This window comes from Myotis daubentonii, chromosome 16, assembly GCF_963259705.1.
Source record: "Myotis daubentonii chromosome 16, mMyoDau2.1, whole genome shotgun sequence".
Taxonomy (NCBI): Eukaryota; Metazoa; Chordata; class Mammalia; order Chiroptera; family Vespertilionidae; genus Myotis; species Myotis daubentonii.
The window spans coordinates 19376138-19393476 of NC_081855.1; positions in this window are offsets into that span (position 1 = coordinate 19376138).

The window sequence follows — 17339 nt, forward strand, 5'->3', positions numbered from 1 at the left end:
CTCGTCCTTCCGGAGGGCTCTCTCTGATCTCCTTCCCCTCAAATGGAAGTGATTTCCTTTGTGGAGTCTGTTAGTCCTGGATGGCGGCAATTTTCCTCAGTGCTTTGTGCCCGCTGGTTCTGTGTTCACCTGCTAGGTCCTGAGCTGGGCTGGCCTCTGCCCCATCGCCCCATCGTCCCATCGGGAGGTCCCGTCCTCTCGGAGACCAGGTGCAGGGTTCTCGGTGCAGTCCCAGGTGGAGAGGAGGCAGGTTTCTGCTCCGAAGCTTCACCTGGGAGGTGTGCTCTGGCCTGCAACCCCCGGGGCGGGCTGCATGGTCTTAGCCCCACTCCCTGCCACTTTGCTCCTTGCACTCTCCTGTTTCTTTCAGGAGCTTGGCTTGAAAAACTGCAAGGATATCTTGTTCTTATTTTTGAGCCTGTATGTGAGTTTTCTCAAGACTAAGAGTTTGCAGCAGAAAGTAGGGGTTTGAGCATCGTCTGAGTCCACCATCTTGAACCAGAAACTCTCTCTCACAATTATTTTTGTTAAAATGAGGTAATTGATGTTTGTAAAGAGTATATATAACATTGGCTATAAAGCATAATAATCCTATATAATAAACGGGTAATATGCAAATTGACCCTAATGGCAAATTGACCCAGAATGACTGCTCAACCAGTCACTATGAGGTGCACTGGGCCACCCCTTGGTCCCTTTTCCTGGCTGGCAAGCTCCCATCGCCTGATGGCGGACAAGGAACTGGTGGGTGGTGGCAGGGGGCAGTGCTGGCTGGGGTCAGCTGGGGAAGACGGCCCTGATCACAGGCCTAGGGACCATACCTGTGCAAGAATTTCCTGCGCCAGTCCTCTATTAAATAATAAGAGCGCATACACCTGTGAGCTGGGCTCCTCCCTGCTTAAGTATCAGAGCAGGGGTCCTCAAACTATGGCCCGCGGGCCACATGCGGCCCACCGAAAACATTCATTTGGCCCACCGGGTGTTTTTGCTGCCGCTGCCTGTCCTGCTTAGCAGCCGACTCGTCCCGGGCCCGCAGTGCGCATGTGTGGAATGTCTGAGGGACAGTGAACTGGCCCCCTGTTTATAAAGTTTGAGGACTTCTGTATTAGAGCATGACCAGTGCTGTGGAAGCTACTTTATGCCCCTTCCTGTTTCCATCTCCTTGTCTCCCCTGCTCCCAGCCACGACTCGATTCGGTACTTTCTGTTTATCTTTCTCTTGCTTCCCTCCGCCATTATTTTTCACCATTTTTCTATTCAAGGAAGGGCCATAACAGTGTGCTTTAAAATTGTGCTATGAAGCTACAGAAATAATGAAAACACATTAGCACATAAATGGACCAACAAATCAGTGGAACAGAGGATTTAGGGACAGACTCCAGTTGTTAGGAAATGTTCTAGACAATAAAGGAGGCGTTCTAAATCAAGGGCAAAAAGGATGAGCTAGCCAATGAACTGGTGTGGGGCAACTTGTGATGTATTTGGAACAAAATTAACATTAGATTCTTATTTCACTTCTCTCATAAAAATGAACCTCTAATGGTTAAAAAATGTGAATTAAAAAATACATATCACAATAGAACTAGAATAAAATTTAGGAGGGTAATTTTATAATCTTGGGGTGGAAAATGCCGTGCTAAGCCATACACAAAACCTCAAAGCTATTAAGAAAGAGATTTGTACACTTAACTACATCAACATTTAAACCTTTGATGTAGCAAAAGACACAAGTAAAACGCAAAGACAAGCACCAGAATGAGCGAGAATATTTGCAACATATGTAATGAATTAAAAAGTTACTATTCTGTGACAAAACAGAAGTCACCTGTAATGCTACCATGTAGGGCCACTATTTCCATTTTAGTAGACAGTGTTTCAGACTTTTCCCCTTCTTATGTTTTATTTTTCTTATGCACATTGCTTCCATATCTGGATTACGCTGTACATATTATTTTTCTAATTCCTTTTACTTAATATAATGGAAATGTTTTCTTGTGTAGGTACATGCTTGCAAACTACAATTTCTTCTGAAAAATTATAATATCTAGTATACAGTCTATAAAGTTATTAACACCTGTTGAATAATTTATTTAAGTTTTAAAAGTCAATATGCCTAATATCTGAGGGACTGCTAATAAGTAAAAACCAAACACCATGGGGCAAAGCAAATGAATAGGTCACCCCCCCTCCCAGAAGATGAAGAAGAAAAACCGCAATCACCGACAAACAGGAAACTCCTATCTATCTCACTAGCCATTGAAAACATGTAAATAAAATACTTCTGATCTATACCACCGAGAAAAATTTTAAAGGGAGACACTACTGAGGTTGGTATGGATGTAGGGGAATGGACAGGCTCCTAACCTCTTGGTAAATGGATACAGTATTTGCCAGGCAGCTTGGCAGTACCTGTACAATGTTTTAAAGTGCCTGGCTGGGCTCTGACTCAGCCCCCTGCTGCAACCATCGCCTGAGAGATGTTCGCCGCGGCGATGTAGAAGATAGAGGAGCGGATGGTGAGGACGGTGTGGATGGTATTGAGACGGTGGCAGAGAGTTCTAATTTTGATGAAATATACTTAGAAAGTGTAACTGGGTTATGAGTATTTTAAAAATATTTGTACATTTTTATTTACCCTAATAAAGATACTGTTAGCATAATCAGAAAGTAAACATTTTTAAGGACATGTGTGCTAATGGGCAATAATTCAGTGTTTGAAATGCTTATCCTACATATGCACTCACACAGAAATATGTTCCACACAGAAACAATAGAAAAATAAACAAACCAAGCAAAACAGAAACAAAACAACCAAACAAAAAGCCCAAACCACAAACTGCACAATAGACCGACAGTGGCCACCTCATTACCCTCAGAAAACATTCCAGTTCCATAGAATGACACTCAAAGCCGGGCGGGACCTGCATCTGCAGCCCTTTCTAGCCTCCCGGCTCATCGTCTCCCCGACACCGAACATTAAGGCAAAGCAACCCCCAGCATTCCCTGGACGTGAACTAGTCGTTACTGAGTGGGCTCAAGGCACCGGCTTTTTCTGCCACTGGAGGGGCCACACTTCCCAAGCTGCCTTCCCACCAGGTCACACGCTGGAGAGCAGACCCTGGCCTGACCCATCAGTGGGTTCTTAGGACCCAGCACAGTCGCCATAGTAAATGTGTGCAGATGACTGAGCACATAAATGAATGCATGAAGCTGAGCCCCAGGGTTTCAGCCAGAGACAGACCAAAGACCCCGGGGGCAGGGGCAGAGGCAGGGCTGGTCTGGCTCCTTGCTCTTCCCCACATCAGGTTCCTGTGGCTCCAGAATTTTTGTGAGGAAAACCTGGTAAGAACACAGAGAGGAGAGGCCTGTGGGTGCAGAAAACAGGCCCCACAAGTTCCTGGTGTCTCTCCTGCTGCTGGATCCCACTTATGACACAGGAGCCCTGCCTGCCAGCACCCGTGCTGCGGAGCACCCCTTCTCTAAAAAGTCTGTCCTGCCCGGCTGGTGTGGCTCAGTGGTTTGAGTGTCGCCCTATGAACCAGGAGGCCATGGTTTGGTTCCTGGCCAGGGCACATGCCTGGGTTGCAGGCTCGATTCGATTGTGCAGGAGGCAGGCGATCCATGATTCTCTGCCATCATTGATGTTTCTTTCTCTCTCTCCCTGTCCCTTCCTTTCTGAAATCAATAAGAATATATATATTTTTAAAAGTCTGTCCTACTGGAGGTCCTAATTAAACACAGGACACGATGGAGTCTGCAGAATGCCTTTGAGAGGAGAGAGAGCTAGGGCAGGCCAAACCGGCCATTTATCAACGTGCGCAGGTGCATTGCTCAGCGGATTTGGGGCCACGTTAATAAATCACTCTGTACGGAGAGCAGCTGCACCCGCTCGGCAGAGCCGCCCGAGCCGTCTCTGTCCAGGACTTGGCTTCCGCGGGCCCTTCTGAAGAGTCCACTTATTTTTAGCTGTAATTCAAATCCCAACATACAGTGTCACAGACCCCATTTTTGCTAACTGATGTGCAAGCAGTTTTCTTATGTACTAAAGTGACTACAGAAACTTTTTAATTTGGGGGTATTTCTGGTGTTCAAGCAGAAAGCCACCCTCACACTCATGGCAGATGACAGGTAGTCAATGCGGACAGAGGAACCCCACGCTGGCTCTGTGGATCCCTCTGCGCTCGCCGCGCTGAATTACAGAACTAACAGGCTCCTAGAAAAGACTGACACCGCTACTGTGAGAGAGACAATGAAGTGCGGGAACCTGCTTTCTCACTGCATTTAATTGTAACCGGAGGCTCTGAGACTCAATAAACCCCCTCCCTGCTTCTTTTCCACTTTCCGTAAGTTCTTCGGAGAAGCACCCAGAGCCTTTAAGAGGCTTCTCCCTCCTGAGCCTCTCAGCCTGCGCATAAGGTTATGTTTTCCTCAGGAAGTTTCTTAGGAGACCAAGGAGAATTCTAAATCCCCTTATAGTTCAGTCCATTCCTGGATGGTCTTCCTGTTCTGGCCTTTACCTCTTCCAAACCACCTAGGCCAGATTCATTCACTCACTCTCTCACTCATTTGTTTATTCACTTGACAAGCAGTCCTTCGATCTTGCCTTCTCTAGGCACCAAAGTGGTTGGTTGGTCTCCTGCTCCAATTCAGTCTGAGACTGAGAGGAGGGGGGAAGGGAGGGGGGAAAGGAGGAGAAAGAAAGAGAAAGAGAGAGAGAGAGAGAGAGAGAGAGAGAGAGAGAGAGAGAGAGAGAGGAGGCGATTATATACCTGGGGTAAGAGCCTCAGAGGTAGACATGAAAGGAGCAGGAAGACCTGGAGGAAGAGCTACTCACACCCAGCTGCCCTCCTGCCCCCCTGCCCCCTGGGTCCATGCCCTCCTGCCCTCCTGCCCCCCTGGGTCCATGCCCTCCTGCCCCCCTGCCCCCCTGGGTCCATGCCCTCCTGCCCTCCTGCCCCCCTGGGTCCATGCCCTCCTGCCCCCCTGCCCCCCTGGGTCCATGCCCTCCTGCCCTCCTGCCCCCCTGGGTCCATGCCCTCCTGCCCCCCTGCCCCCCTGGGTCCATGCCCTCCTGCCCCCCTGCACCCACACCTCCCAGCACCGTGGCCTCTGAATGCAGGTGCTCAGCACTCACCTGGCATGAAATAAGCACCTGCTAAATGTGTCCTGACTTGAATCAATTTGTTAACCTTTCAGATGAGTCCACCCGAAGTTATGTTTCTAACTCAAATTAGGCTGCTCTCTGCCCCAGATACTCTCATGATTAATTGTGACAAAAAATCTTTTTTGAGGGAAAGAGGAGGAATTTTTTTAAAACCCACTTTTCTCCCAGCCTCAGCTGTTCCACAGTCAGGCATTTGTCATATTTTAGTCCTTTAACCACTCGTCATTCCTGACTAATACCCAGCAGGCAGACATGGGGTATGATTTCCAAGATGATAAATGCTTCCCTTCTTATCTTTTGATATCTGGAAGTAGAAAATTTCAAGGAAAAAGGGTTTTACACCAAGACGACCATAAATCTCATTGTGTTCACAACAGAAGGCTGACCAGAGGAGTTTATTAAATCCGTAAAAGATTTGATGTATATCAAACTGTTACATAAAGTCAATACTTTGGAGAGAAGCAGACAATAAATACTCAGCAAGAGGCAATATTTCTATCAGGGAGAAGGCAATCGCATAAAGATTAGGGGAGCAATTTCAATATTGCGCCTCTCTCTGCAGGAAGAAGATATGTCTTGTTTTCCAGAATGATCGCTGGGGAAGGAGCGGGGTGGGGCAGGCGGCCTTCTGGACTTGGCTAATCTCACCATCAAGCCCAAACTAGGTGTTGTGGACTAAATGCTTGTGTCCCCTCCAATTAATATGTTGAAGCCCTGAGCCCAGCGTGACTGGGTTTGGAAATGGGGTTTCTAAGGAAGCAATTCGGGCCACATGAAGTCATTGAGGTGGGACCTGGACTTGAAGGTCGCAGAGGTTCTTTGCCATGTGCACAGGCACCACCACAGCCTCTCTGAGGTCAGGGTGGGGGCAGGAGCAGAGTCCCCACCACAGAGGCCCTGATCACAGGCATTCCCGGGTCCACCCAGAGCTGTCTGCACCTGGGGACCTGGTTGATGAATGAGGTTTCCAGGTGAACTGTTGTGTCCCTTGATTAAGAGCCACTGTATGGAGACTCTGCCTGCCAGACGTACTGTCCGCAGCCCCAAGGCTTGCCTCAGCCACCCTGGATGCCACCTTGACCGACCTCTGCTGTCGATGGTGAACCTGATCTCACCAGCTCCTCTCCTGCCCTTGACCTCAGGGGGGCAGTTCTTTAGACCTCGTCCTTCCTGCTGCCTGAAGGTGAAAGTTCATGGGATCCCTCTTCTTTGGCATAAATATTCTTCCCTGGAAGCCCACGCAGAGCAGCTAGGAGGCCAGGGAGACTGCCGGTGAGGGGGGCAGGGGACCCTGGGATGACAGCAGGAGCAGCAGGTGCAGCCGCCTGGGCTTGGCCCCGAGTGTCCTGGGGGTAGACTGGCCACTGTGTGCTTGTGCCAGGCAAGGCCCATCACCCACGTGGTCTCTCCCAGGGAGGGAGGAAGTGAAAGGGTCACTTATTACCCTGAGTTGGGAGCAGAGTGGAATGGCAGCCCCACTACTGGAACACAATGTACCTTGGGGTATGAATCCTGAAAATCTAAGTTCGGGAGACCTTGTCCTGCCAATGAGACCTCACCAAACCCAGGGGCCAGGCTCAGTCTTGTGAGATGCCCAGCTGTGCCCCACCTGCCCCTTACTCTCCAGTTGGACGCGGCCTTGCCATTTCCAGGCAGAGTCACGGTGCTTGGCTCAGCCCCTCAAAGGACCTCAGAGAGAGGAGGCCCTGCTCACAGTCATCCCCCCAGCAGCAGGGTCCTTGTAATTGATTTCAGAGAGGAAGAGAGAGGGAGAGAGAGATGAAACATCATTGATGAGAGAGAGTCATTGATTGGCTGCCTCCTGCACACTCCCTACTGAGGATCGAGCCTGCAACCTGGGCATGTGTCCTTGACCGAAATCAAACCCGGGATCCTTCAGCCCACAGGCTGATGCTCTATCCACTGAGCCAAACCAGCTAGGGCCCCTCTTTCCTTTTAGAAATTCTCTCCTGGTGGTCCTCCGAATTAGTCTGAAGACTGGAAGGGTTGACAGAAGTCACCAGCCCTGGGAGTTCTCTGTGGCTTTCTTATTTCATCTGTCCCAGGCCGGTGCTACCTGAGAGTAGAGGAAGGAAAAGTGCCCCGTGCAGGGCTGGGGAGTGAAAAAACACACTGGCATTTTCTTAGGAACTTCCGTGCAGTCCAGCAAATTGCATTCCTAAGTGTTTCTCCTGGAGAAATGCAAACTGATTTTCACACAAAATCTGGGCATACATGTTCGTGGCTGCTTTATTTGTCATAGTCAAAAACTGGAATCATCCCAGCTGTCCTTCGACAGGTGAATGGCTTAACATCTGGTACATCCCCACAGTGGAATACTACTCGGCAATGAAAAGGAGTGAGCATGATACATGCCACAACTCGGATGAATCGCCAGGGAAGTATGCTGCAGGGGCAAAGCCACTCCCTGAAGGAAACCATATGAATTCCTTTACCTGACGTTTTCTAAAATGACAAAGTGATAGACATGGAGAACTGACTAGTGGCTGTGAAGGGTTAGGGGTAGGGGTGAGATGCCCAGCTGTGCCCCACCTGCCCCTTACTCTCCAGTTGGGCAAGGCCCTGCCATTTCCAGGCAGAGTCCCGGGGCCTGGCTCGGCAGGTGGAAGGAGGTGAGTGTGGTTTTAAAAAGGCAATGAGAGGGAAGATGCTGGTCAGTATCTTGACTGGGGAGCTGTCTACATGGCCCTGCAAGGTGATAAAATCATATGGAACGTAATACACACAAAAAATGAGTACATGCAAGACTGAGGGAATCTGAACAGGATCGGTGGACTGCATCATGTCCATATCCTGGCTGTGATGTTATAATATAGTTTTGCACAATGTTATCATTGGGGGAAACTGAGCAAAGTGGACAGGGCTCTCTGCATTATTTCTTACAACTGCATGTGAGTCTACATTTATCTAAAAAAAACCTTCTTTTTTATTTTGTTTGTTTTGCCAATGCATTTGCTCCCAGGACTTGGAGACAGGAAGCCAGCTCTTGGTCTGGTTCTCCAAGAGGCCTGAGTAGCCTTCTCTGATAACTGTCGCTCAGCTTCCGCGGCCAGAAGCTGACGATGAGCCTCTGCTGCCTGCAGACACACCTGTTGCCGTGATGAACTCATCCTGAATGGCCCCTGGGCTGCCGCGAGGACAAAATGAACAGCAACCACTCATTTAAAGAACCCAAACCTTTCGCGAAAGAGAATTGGGGTGGAAAGTTGTTTTATTTTCCCAGAGTCCTTGGGAAAAAGACCCTGACATAATCACTCCCGGGTCCGGGATAAATGAGCACAGAAAGTGCTTCGAGAATGCAGTGGGTCTGATGGATTTCATCGATCGGCTCTTCCCTGGGTTTCCTCAGGAAATGCTCCGGCTCCCTCGCCTCGGCGGGGCGACGGCATGACTGTTTCCATCACAGGAGGGCACTTCCCTGGGATGAAATATGAAGTGGGGTGCATTCCGTGCTCACCTCGGGCCGGGGTGGCGTCCGGGCTCCGGTGGACATTTCATGATTTCCAAACACATACCACCTTCAATCAAATATTGATTTTCTACGAAACTAGAGTGATCACGAGCACCTTTTTTTGTCACCAGAGTAAAAGCACAATGAGCAGCCCAGGAGTCATTAATTTCTTCCTGAAAAGCGACGGTGTGTGTGTGTGTGTGTGTGTGTGTGTGTGTGTGTGTGTGTGTGTGTTACAAGGAGCAAGGAGAGAGAGCCAGACTAAAATAGCAATCTCCTTTTTATTCTGACTCTTGATGTTTCTGCTCTCTTTCTCCAGGCAGGGTCGCAGCCCTGCGGAGTTTGTTTTCACATTTGGAGGAAAACAGAAATGCCAGGTGGTGCAGGGCTGGTGGGGTCTGGGAGGTGCTGCGCTGAAGAGGTGGCTGGGGTGGCCTGGAGCCAGCTCTAAACCAACCTGCAGTGTGCCCCGAGCCCACCCTGGCCCTCTCTGCACCTCCATCTCCCCACTGGCGACAGGAGGGCGCTGGCTTACCTGGCCCTCGGGGTCCCCTGGCTCACGTGTTCTCTGGCGTTTAGGCAGCTTGTGGGATTTTTCCATATGCCCTTTCCTTCAGTGAAACCCCCAATGAACGAGGGGTGGCCTAGGCTGCGGGAACTTTGAGAAAGACAACTGAAGTCCCCGAGGCTCTGACCTCTTCAGTCTCCCACTTATTCCTGTCTCTGCCACATCTTGATTTTCTTCAACCTTCTTCCAACTTCTTTCTTTTTTATTGTTAATCCTCACACAAGGATCTTTTCCCATTGATTTTTAGAGAGAGTGAAAGGGAGGGAGAGAGACACATTGACCGGTTGCCTCCTGCACATGCCCTGACCAGGACCAGGACCAGGGATCGAGCCTGCAACCAAGGTACGTGGCCTTGACCAGAATTGAACCGGGATCCTTCAGTCCACTGGCCGATGCTGTATCCACGGAGCCAAACCAGCGAGGGCTCCACTTCTTTCTTGATGTCAGACAACCGCAGCCCTGACTTTGGCTTGAACACCTCTCGTGACAGGGCTCTCCCTACCTTATGGACAGCTCAGTCTATCATCAGGTTTTACTCTTGGACAGCATTTTCTTAGGTGGAACAGAGAGATGTTTTCCCATTACTCTTCACATTGCTCTCTGCCATCTCGCGGAATAAGGCTAATTTTCTCCCAAAGGACCTTCACCTCTTTCTTCCTTACCCTATACCCCAACCCATTTGCACGTTTTGTAGGCTCTATCTTCAAAATAAATCCAGTTCTGGCCCATTCCTACCACCCCCCTGTTTTCACCCCCAGTCCAAGCCACCATCACCTCTTTCCTGGAATATTGAACACTCTCCTAACTGGTTTCTCTGCTTCTGTCTGAGTTCTCCTTCAGTTTATTCTCCACAGAGACTGAATCTGTGAGCTAAAAGCTAAGTAAGAATAAAGCTTCTATGAACATCCACGTGCAGGTTTTTGTATGGATGTAAGTTTCAGCTCCTTTGGGTGAATGCCAAGGAGCACGAAAGGCATGCTAAGAGTAGGTTTAGTTTTGTAAGGAACCACCAAACTGTCTTCCAAGGTGGCTGTACCATTTGGCATCTCCACCAGCAATGAAGGAGAGTTCCTGTTGCTTCTTGTCCTCACCAGCATTTGGTGTTGTCAGTGTTTCCGATTTTGGCCATTCCAGTAGGTGTGCAGTGGTATCTCATTGTTGTTTTAACTGGCATACCTTTGGTGACACACGCTATGGAGCATCTTTCCATATGCCTATTGGCCATCTGTATGTCTTTGTCGGTGAGGTGTCTGTTAAGGTCTTTGGCCCATTTTTCAATCAGGCTGTTTGTTTTCTTACAGTTGAATCTTAAGAGTTCTTTGTGTATTTTGGATAACTGTCCTTTATCACATGTGTCCTTCACAAGTATTTTCTCCCAATCACTTGACATTGTCTTTCGCAGTTCATTATATTTTTTGATGTTATAAAATGAACCACCAAAAAAAAACCAACCCGAAAACACCTAAAAATAAAGCTATAGTCTCAACTACTGAGAGATAAAGGGCAAAGAAAACATGGGGGAAAGTATGTGACAATTTTCTCATCTTTTAGAGCAGAAGAAGGCAAATGAAGGCCTCTGGGCCAGATTCAACTTGCCACCTGCTCTTTTTTTTAACCACCTGTTTTTGTAAATAAATTTCTGCTGGAAGACACGCATGCTCCTTCATTTACATATTGTCTGTGACTGCTTTCCTGCCACCACAGCAGAAGCCAGGAGTTGTGACAGAGACCATATGGCCTGCAAAGCCTAAACTATTTACTATCGGCCCCTTTATAAGGAAAAGTTGGTGACTCCTGTTTCAGATCAAGTAAAGTAATAACGACAACTACTAGACTATCCGGACAGACTTTGCGTCTGTTAACAATTGGTGTGAATTTCCAATTCACAAGAAGGAAAACTCAGACTCAAATAAAACAAACAGGACAATCTTTGTGGGAACCAATGGGCATCAATGAAGCATTTAAAGCAATGAAAATGAGTGTAAAGTGAGATCAGATATACTAGTATCTATTATTTAAATAAAATAAACAGGGAAAATTGTATATAAAAGATGGATTAAAAATAAAGTGATGCAAAAATTAAGAGTTAAAGGAAGGGACTTGTGGTTCAAATGACTAGACATTACCGTATCTTCCTCCAGAGACCTACTGAAATGACAACAAGAGAAAAAGAAAGCATAAGCAACCATGGCACAGAGAGTGGGTGAAGGCAAGGCCGTGGAGAGGAGGCCTCAGCAAATCCCTTTAAGTAGAAAAGCAGAGATGGACAACGCAGGAGGAGGAAACCAGGGGGAGAGCTAAGGTGGAGGAGGATACAGGTGAAGAAGACTCTCACTTTCCCTCTAGAACCCAGAGAGACTTGGCATCCCGAAACCCTAGGTAACTGAGACAGCAGGCTGAACGTGGGGATCAATTCAACATCCACCCAGGTAACTCCCTTCTCCTCTTCCCTCCACGTAGCCCCTGGTAGTCAGGCACCGCTACCTTCTCTGGGGAAACAGGTCAGTGTCCCCTTGTAATTATCTGAGAGGCCTCAGAGAAGGCCACATGCTTTTTCTATCATTAGGGAACTCGCCATTGTTATGGCTGCCTCCCTCCTTAAACATGCTGAAGCAGCACCCACCAGTGGAGAAGCCCTGCCCACATATTCAGAGTTTCTGGAAACTGTCAATATCCTCATTCTTGAGAAAAAAAATTCCACGCAAAGTATAACCAAACATTTGAGGGATCCCTCTGTATGAATTACCTGTTGCCAAGTAACAAATGACCCCCCAAATTAGCGGCGTAAGGCAACAATCATTGATATCTCCCAGTTTTTATGGGTCAGGTATTTGAGAGTGGCTTGGCTGGGTGGTGCTCACTCAAGATCTCTTATGAAGTGCAGGTCTGAAGGCAGGAGAGCCTACTTGCAAGACGGCTGGCTCTCAGGGCCGCAGGCAAGACACCTCAGTTCCTCTCTGGCGTTGGCTGGAGGCCTCGGTTCCTACCACAGGGACATCTCAACAGGGACATTCTCATGAATACGGCAGCTGGCTTCCCTGGGTTGATTGATCCGAGAGAGAGAGAGAGAGCAAGGAGGAAACCTTCATTTCCTTTTTCTTCTATCGTTAGAAACCAGGCACGGAGTCCAGCCCACACTCATTGGGAAGAAAATTGGGATTCACTTCTTGAAGGAAGGAGTATCAAATAATTTGTGAGCATATTTTAAAACGACCACAGAAGAGAGAAAAATAAATACATATCTAAAAATAACTTTAGAGAAAACTGAGGTAATACGGGCAACAAAAGGGAGTATAAAAGTTTAAAGGGAGTGTCTTTTGAGGTATTTGAGGGAATATTGCATTCATGAAATAAAGCGAAATGAATGTTATAGAAAACAAAATTAAGGGAATCAGATAGAGATTCGGGCGATTAACGCATGATTGCTGATTTCCTTTTTTTTCCCCTTCACTTGCTTTTTATAAAAATTTACTTTATATTTCAAAATTTAGGCGGCCTGGCCGGTGTGGGTCAGTGGTTGAGAGTTGACCCATGAACCAGGAAGTCACAGTTTCGATTTCCGGTGAGGGCACATTCCAGGGTTTGGGGGCTCCATCCCCAGTAGGGGGTGTGCAGGCAGCCAATCAATGATTCTCTCTCATCTTTAATGTTTCTATCTCTCTCTCCCTCTTCCTTCCTCTCTGAAATCAATAAAAAAAATTTTTCATTGAAATTCACATAATATGCAAGTAACCATTTTAAAGCATACAATTCAATGGCATTTAGTACATTTAAAATGTTGTACAAACACAACCTATATCTAGTTCCAAGACAGTGTCATCACCCTCAAAGGAGACCCTGTACCCATTAAGCAGCCCCCACCTCCCTCACAGACCCGACGACCATTGACCTGCTTTCTGTTTCCGTGGGTTCCCCTATTCCGGACAATTCATATGAATGGGATCTTATAATATGCGGCCTTCTGGATCTGGCTTCTTTCACTAAGTCTTAGCACAATGTTTTCCAATGGCTGATGTCTGTTTTTCAAATGAGTAGGAGGATTAGAGGCTAAATTAGAAAAAATAATCTCCAAGAAAGGAGAACACAAAGAAAAGGTGAGAGAAATATGAGAGAATAGCAGTGCTAGGGGAGCAATCCATGTGGTCCAGGATCTAATATAAATTCCAGATGGACAGAGAAAGGGGAGAGAAGTTTATGAAAGAAATAGCATATAAGAAAATTCATCAGAATTGAGGGACAAAGGTATCTAAGGGACCAGCACAACAAATGGCAAAAGACTGACATTAACACAGACCATTGTGACATTTCAAATCATGAGACTTAGAGGAAAGATATTCAAGGTTTCCAGAGGAGAGGAAACAAAGTACATCAAAGCAAAAATGTAGGAGAATCAGCATGTGTCATTTTCCCCCTCACATGATCCCTAGAACCTAACCCTCATATAAATTATGCCCCCATTGTCTAATTCACATTATCTGACTTCAATTCAATAAAACGTAAAATCCAGGCAATAGCATCCCTCACAAATCAAACCAGCTGGAAATTAAAGAAAGAATCTCTCACAGATAACTCCTGGGTCAAATAATAAGTTAAACCTGGAATTAAAGACTACCTGGAACGTAAAAATGTATGAGAATGAAAACACTAAATATTGATGCTGAGAAATACAGTTTGGAGAAGAATTTACTTTTAAAACACTTATATAGCCAAACAAGTAGAGCCAGTTGTGTTGAACAAAAAGGACTCATTTAATTAGAATTTCTTTCTTTCTTTTCTTCCTTCCTTCTTTCCTTCCTTCCTTCCTTTCTTTTTTTTTTTTTTTATAGTTCCTTTAGTCCAGTGGTTCTCAACTTGTGGGTCGCGATCCCTTTGGGGGTCGAATGACCCTTTCACAGGGGTCGCCTAAGACCATCGGAAAACACATATATAATTACATATTGTTTTTGTGATTAATCACTATGCTTTGATTATGTTCAATTTGTAACAATGAAACTACATCCTGCACATCAGATATTTACATTACGATTCCTAACAGTAGCAAAATTACAGTTATGAAGTAGCAACGAAAATAATTTTATGGTTGGGGTATTAAAGGGTCGAGGCATTAGGAAGGTTGAGAACCACTGCTTTAATCTCCTTTTTTGGGTTGACCTTTCTTTGGTACCCAGTGAATACTTGAGCAGACTCATTACTTTTCCGATAACTCCCAGATAGTTAAAATTGTATGTAATCACTTCAGAGCACAGACAAATCTTAAGTAATTAAAAGTGTTTCTGACACCTTCCTTCCTACCCACCCGCAGCCCAATGTGGGTTGAATGTGAGGGAAAGGAGAAGGAATTGAGTGCGAGAGAATTGTACCTGACTGGCCCTGTCTGAGATGTCTTCTGCCTGGAATTCGATGAGAGTGAACTCTATGCCTTATGAGCACCTTCCCAATTTCTTAACAGGCTCCTCTGTTGGGTCCTTCCGTTACAACTCTTGTTTCTTGGGCTGAGCCTCTTTGTCCGCCTCCCTGGCTCCTTCATCCTTATCTGATGGGCGTGCTGTGACTTTCTAGGTGCAGCTGTCTGCTCTGTGGCCAGACTGCTTTGCTTTCTCAGGGGTGGCTCTGGTTCTAGCTCTCTGTGTCAGCCAGACAACAGACTCATTGTGCAGATGGGGAGGGGGCGGGGGGAAGGAGGGAGCTCGGAGGGCCATGGAGAAGTGAAACTGGAACCCTGACCAGGTGCACCTGAAGCTCCTATAGTCGCTGAGCTATTTCTATGCCAGCTGATACATTCTCTTTATTATTTAAAACAATTTCTATGACTTGGAAATGAAAACTCTCTGACTGACTCAGACTGATAATTTCTTAGCATATTTAAGAAGTTGAACTCGTGGTGAAAATGTGGAAGCATTCTCATGAAACCCAGGCATACAACATGAAAACTGTAACCTGCAAAGGGCAGCCTGGGAAAAATCCTGGATTTCTGGGAGAGGGAGGTCAAGGAGGGGTGGCATAGAGATGAGGTTGAGAGGGCCTGACAGCCCTGGGACTCTGAAGAGACCAGAACAGATAGATGCCTGCAAGAGATTAGCTCCCCATCAGCTCCAGAGTCAGGGGATCCAGCTACACTCCCTCAAACAAGGGCTTCTCAACTCACGATGATTTTTCCTCCCAGGGGACCTCTGGCAACGTTTGAAGACATATACACTTGTCACAATGGAGGTGAAGGTCAGGGATGCTCCTGAACATCTTACAGTGTACAGGGAGCCCCCAGCACACAATAAGGAATGATCTAGCTCAGTGGTTCTCAACCTTCTGGCCCTTTAAATACAGTCCCTCATGTTGTGACCCAACCATAAAATTATTTTCGTTGCTACTTCATAACTGTAATGTTGCTACTGTTATGAATCGTCATGTAAATATCTGATATGCAAGATGGTCTTAGGCGACCCCTGTGAGAGGGTTGTTCGACCGCCAAAGGGGTCGCGACCCACAGGTTGAGAACCGCCGGTCTAGCTCAAGATGTCAATAGTGTAGAAGTTGAGAGCCTCCAACCTTTACCCTCTCAGTCTCACTAATTTATGCCCACAATTCTGCCCAAGGCCTGGTGGGTGAACTCGGCTGTTCTCACAGCACAAGTCAATGAGATCAGACAAGAGACAAAAATACTCCAAAGGAGCAGGCCAAGTGTCATTCACAAATGATGAGACTACATAGGTGCTCCTTGTAAGCGCGCAGACTGGAAAACTGTTAGAAGCAATGGGAGAATTCAGTAACGTGGTGGATCCCAACATAAAGATTCAAGACCCAGGGTTTGGCTCTATGCTAAAAATAGCCCATTGGAAAATGCTATGGAAAATATAGAAAAGTGAAAAACATGGGAGTGAAACTCACCCTGAGCTGATCAGTGTCCTTGTGAAGAAGACTTCTGACCCCCATGGAGAGACACACAGAAGTCTGCTTCGAATGAGAAGCCAGTTCTTGTGTTGATTAGTAATAATACTAGAGGCCCGGTGCACAAAAATTTGTGCACTCGGGGTTGGGAGAGGAGGTCCCTCAGCCTGGCCTGTGCCCTCTCACAGTCTGGGACCCATCAGGAGATAATGACCTGCTGGCTTAGGCCTGCTCCCGGGTGGCAGAGGGCAGGCCCAATCCCTAGGTGCAGCCCCTGGTCGGGCTCAGAGCAGGGCCAATTGGGGAGTTGGGGCACCGCCCCCTGTCATGCACAGAGCAGGGCGGATTGGGAGGTTGCGATGCCACCCTCAGTCATGCTCAGGGTAGGGCCGATTGGGAGGTTGGGGCACCGCCCCCTGTCACATTCAAGGCAGGGTCCATAGGGAGGTTGCAGCGCCACTCCTGTCATGCACAGAGCAGGGCCCATCAGGGGGGTTGGGGCTCTGTACCCTGTCACACACAGAGCAGAGCCGATCAGAGGGTTGGGGCTCCGCACCCTGTCACACTGATCCCGGTGCTGGGAGGCCTCGCTGCTCTGCTGATCCCAGGGCCAGGACGCCTCTCGGCTCCCCTGATCCCTGGCCTGGAGGCCTCTCGGCTGCTGATAACCATGGCCTGTAGGCCTCTCGGCTCTGCTGATAACTGAGGCCTGGAGGCCTCTTGGCTCCGCTGATCTCTAGCCAGGAGGACTCTCGGCTGCTGATAACCTGGCTGGGAAGCCTCTCGGCTCTGCTGATCATGGGTCCGGGAGGCCTCTGGGCTCTGCTGATCACGGGCCTCCGACTACGCTGATCACGGGCCTGGAGCGGGCCGGGAGGCCTCTTGGCTGATCACCGGGGCCGGGAGGCCTCTGGACTCCGCTGATCACCGGGGCTGGGAGGCCTCTCGACCCTGCTGATCACCTGGGCTGGGAGGCCTCTCGGCTCCGCTGATCACCTGGACTCCGCTGATCACCTGGGCCGGGAGGCCTCCGACTCTGCTGATCACCGGGCGGGAGGCCTCTTGACCCTGCTGATCACCTGGGCTGGGAGGCCTCTCGGCTCCGCTGATCACCTGGGCTGGGAGGCCTCTCGGCTCCGCTGATCGCGGGGCCTCCGACTCCGCTGATCACGGGCCTGGAGCGGGCCGGGAGGCCTCTTGGCTGATCACCAGGGCTGGGAGGCCTCTTGGCTCCACTGATCGCGGGGCCTCCGA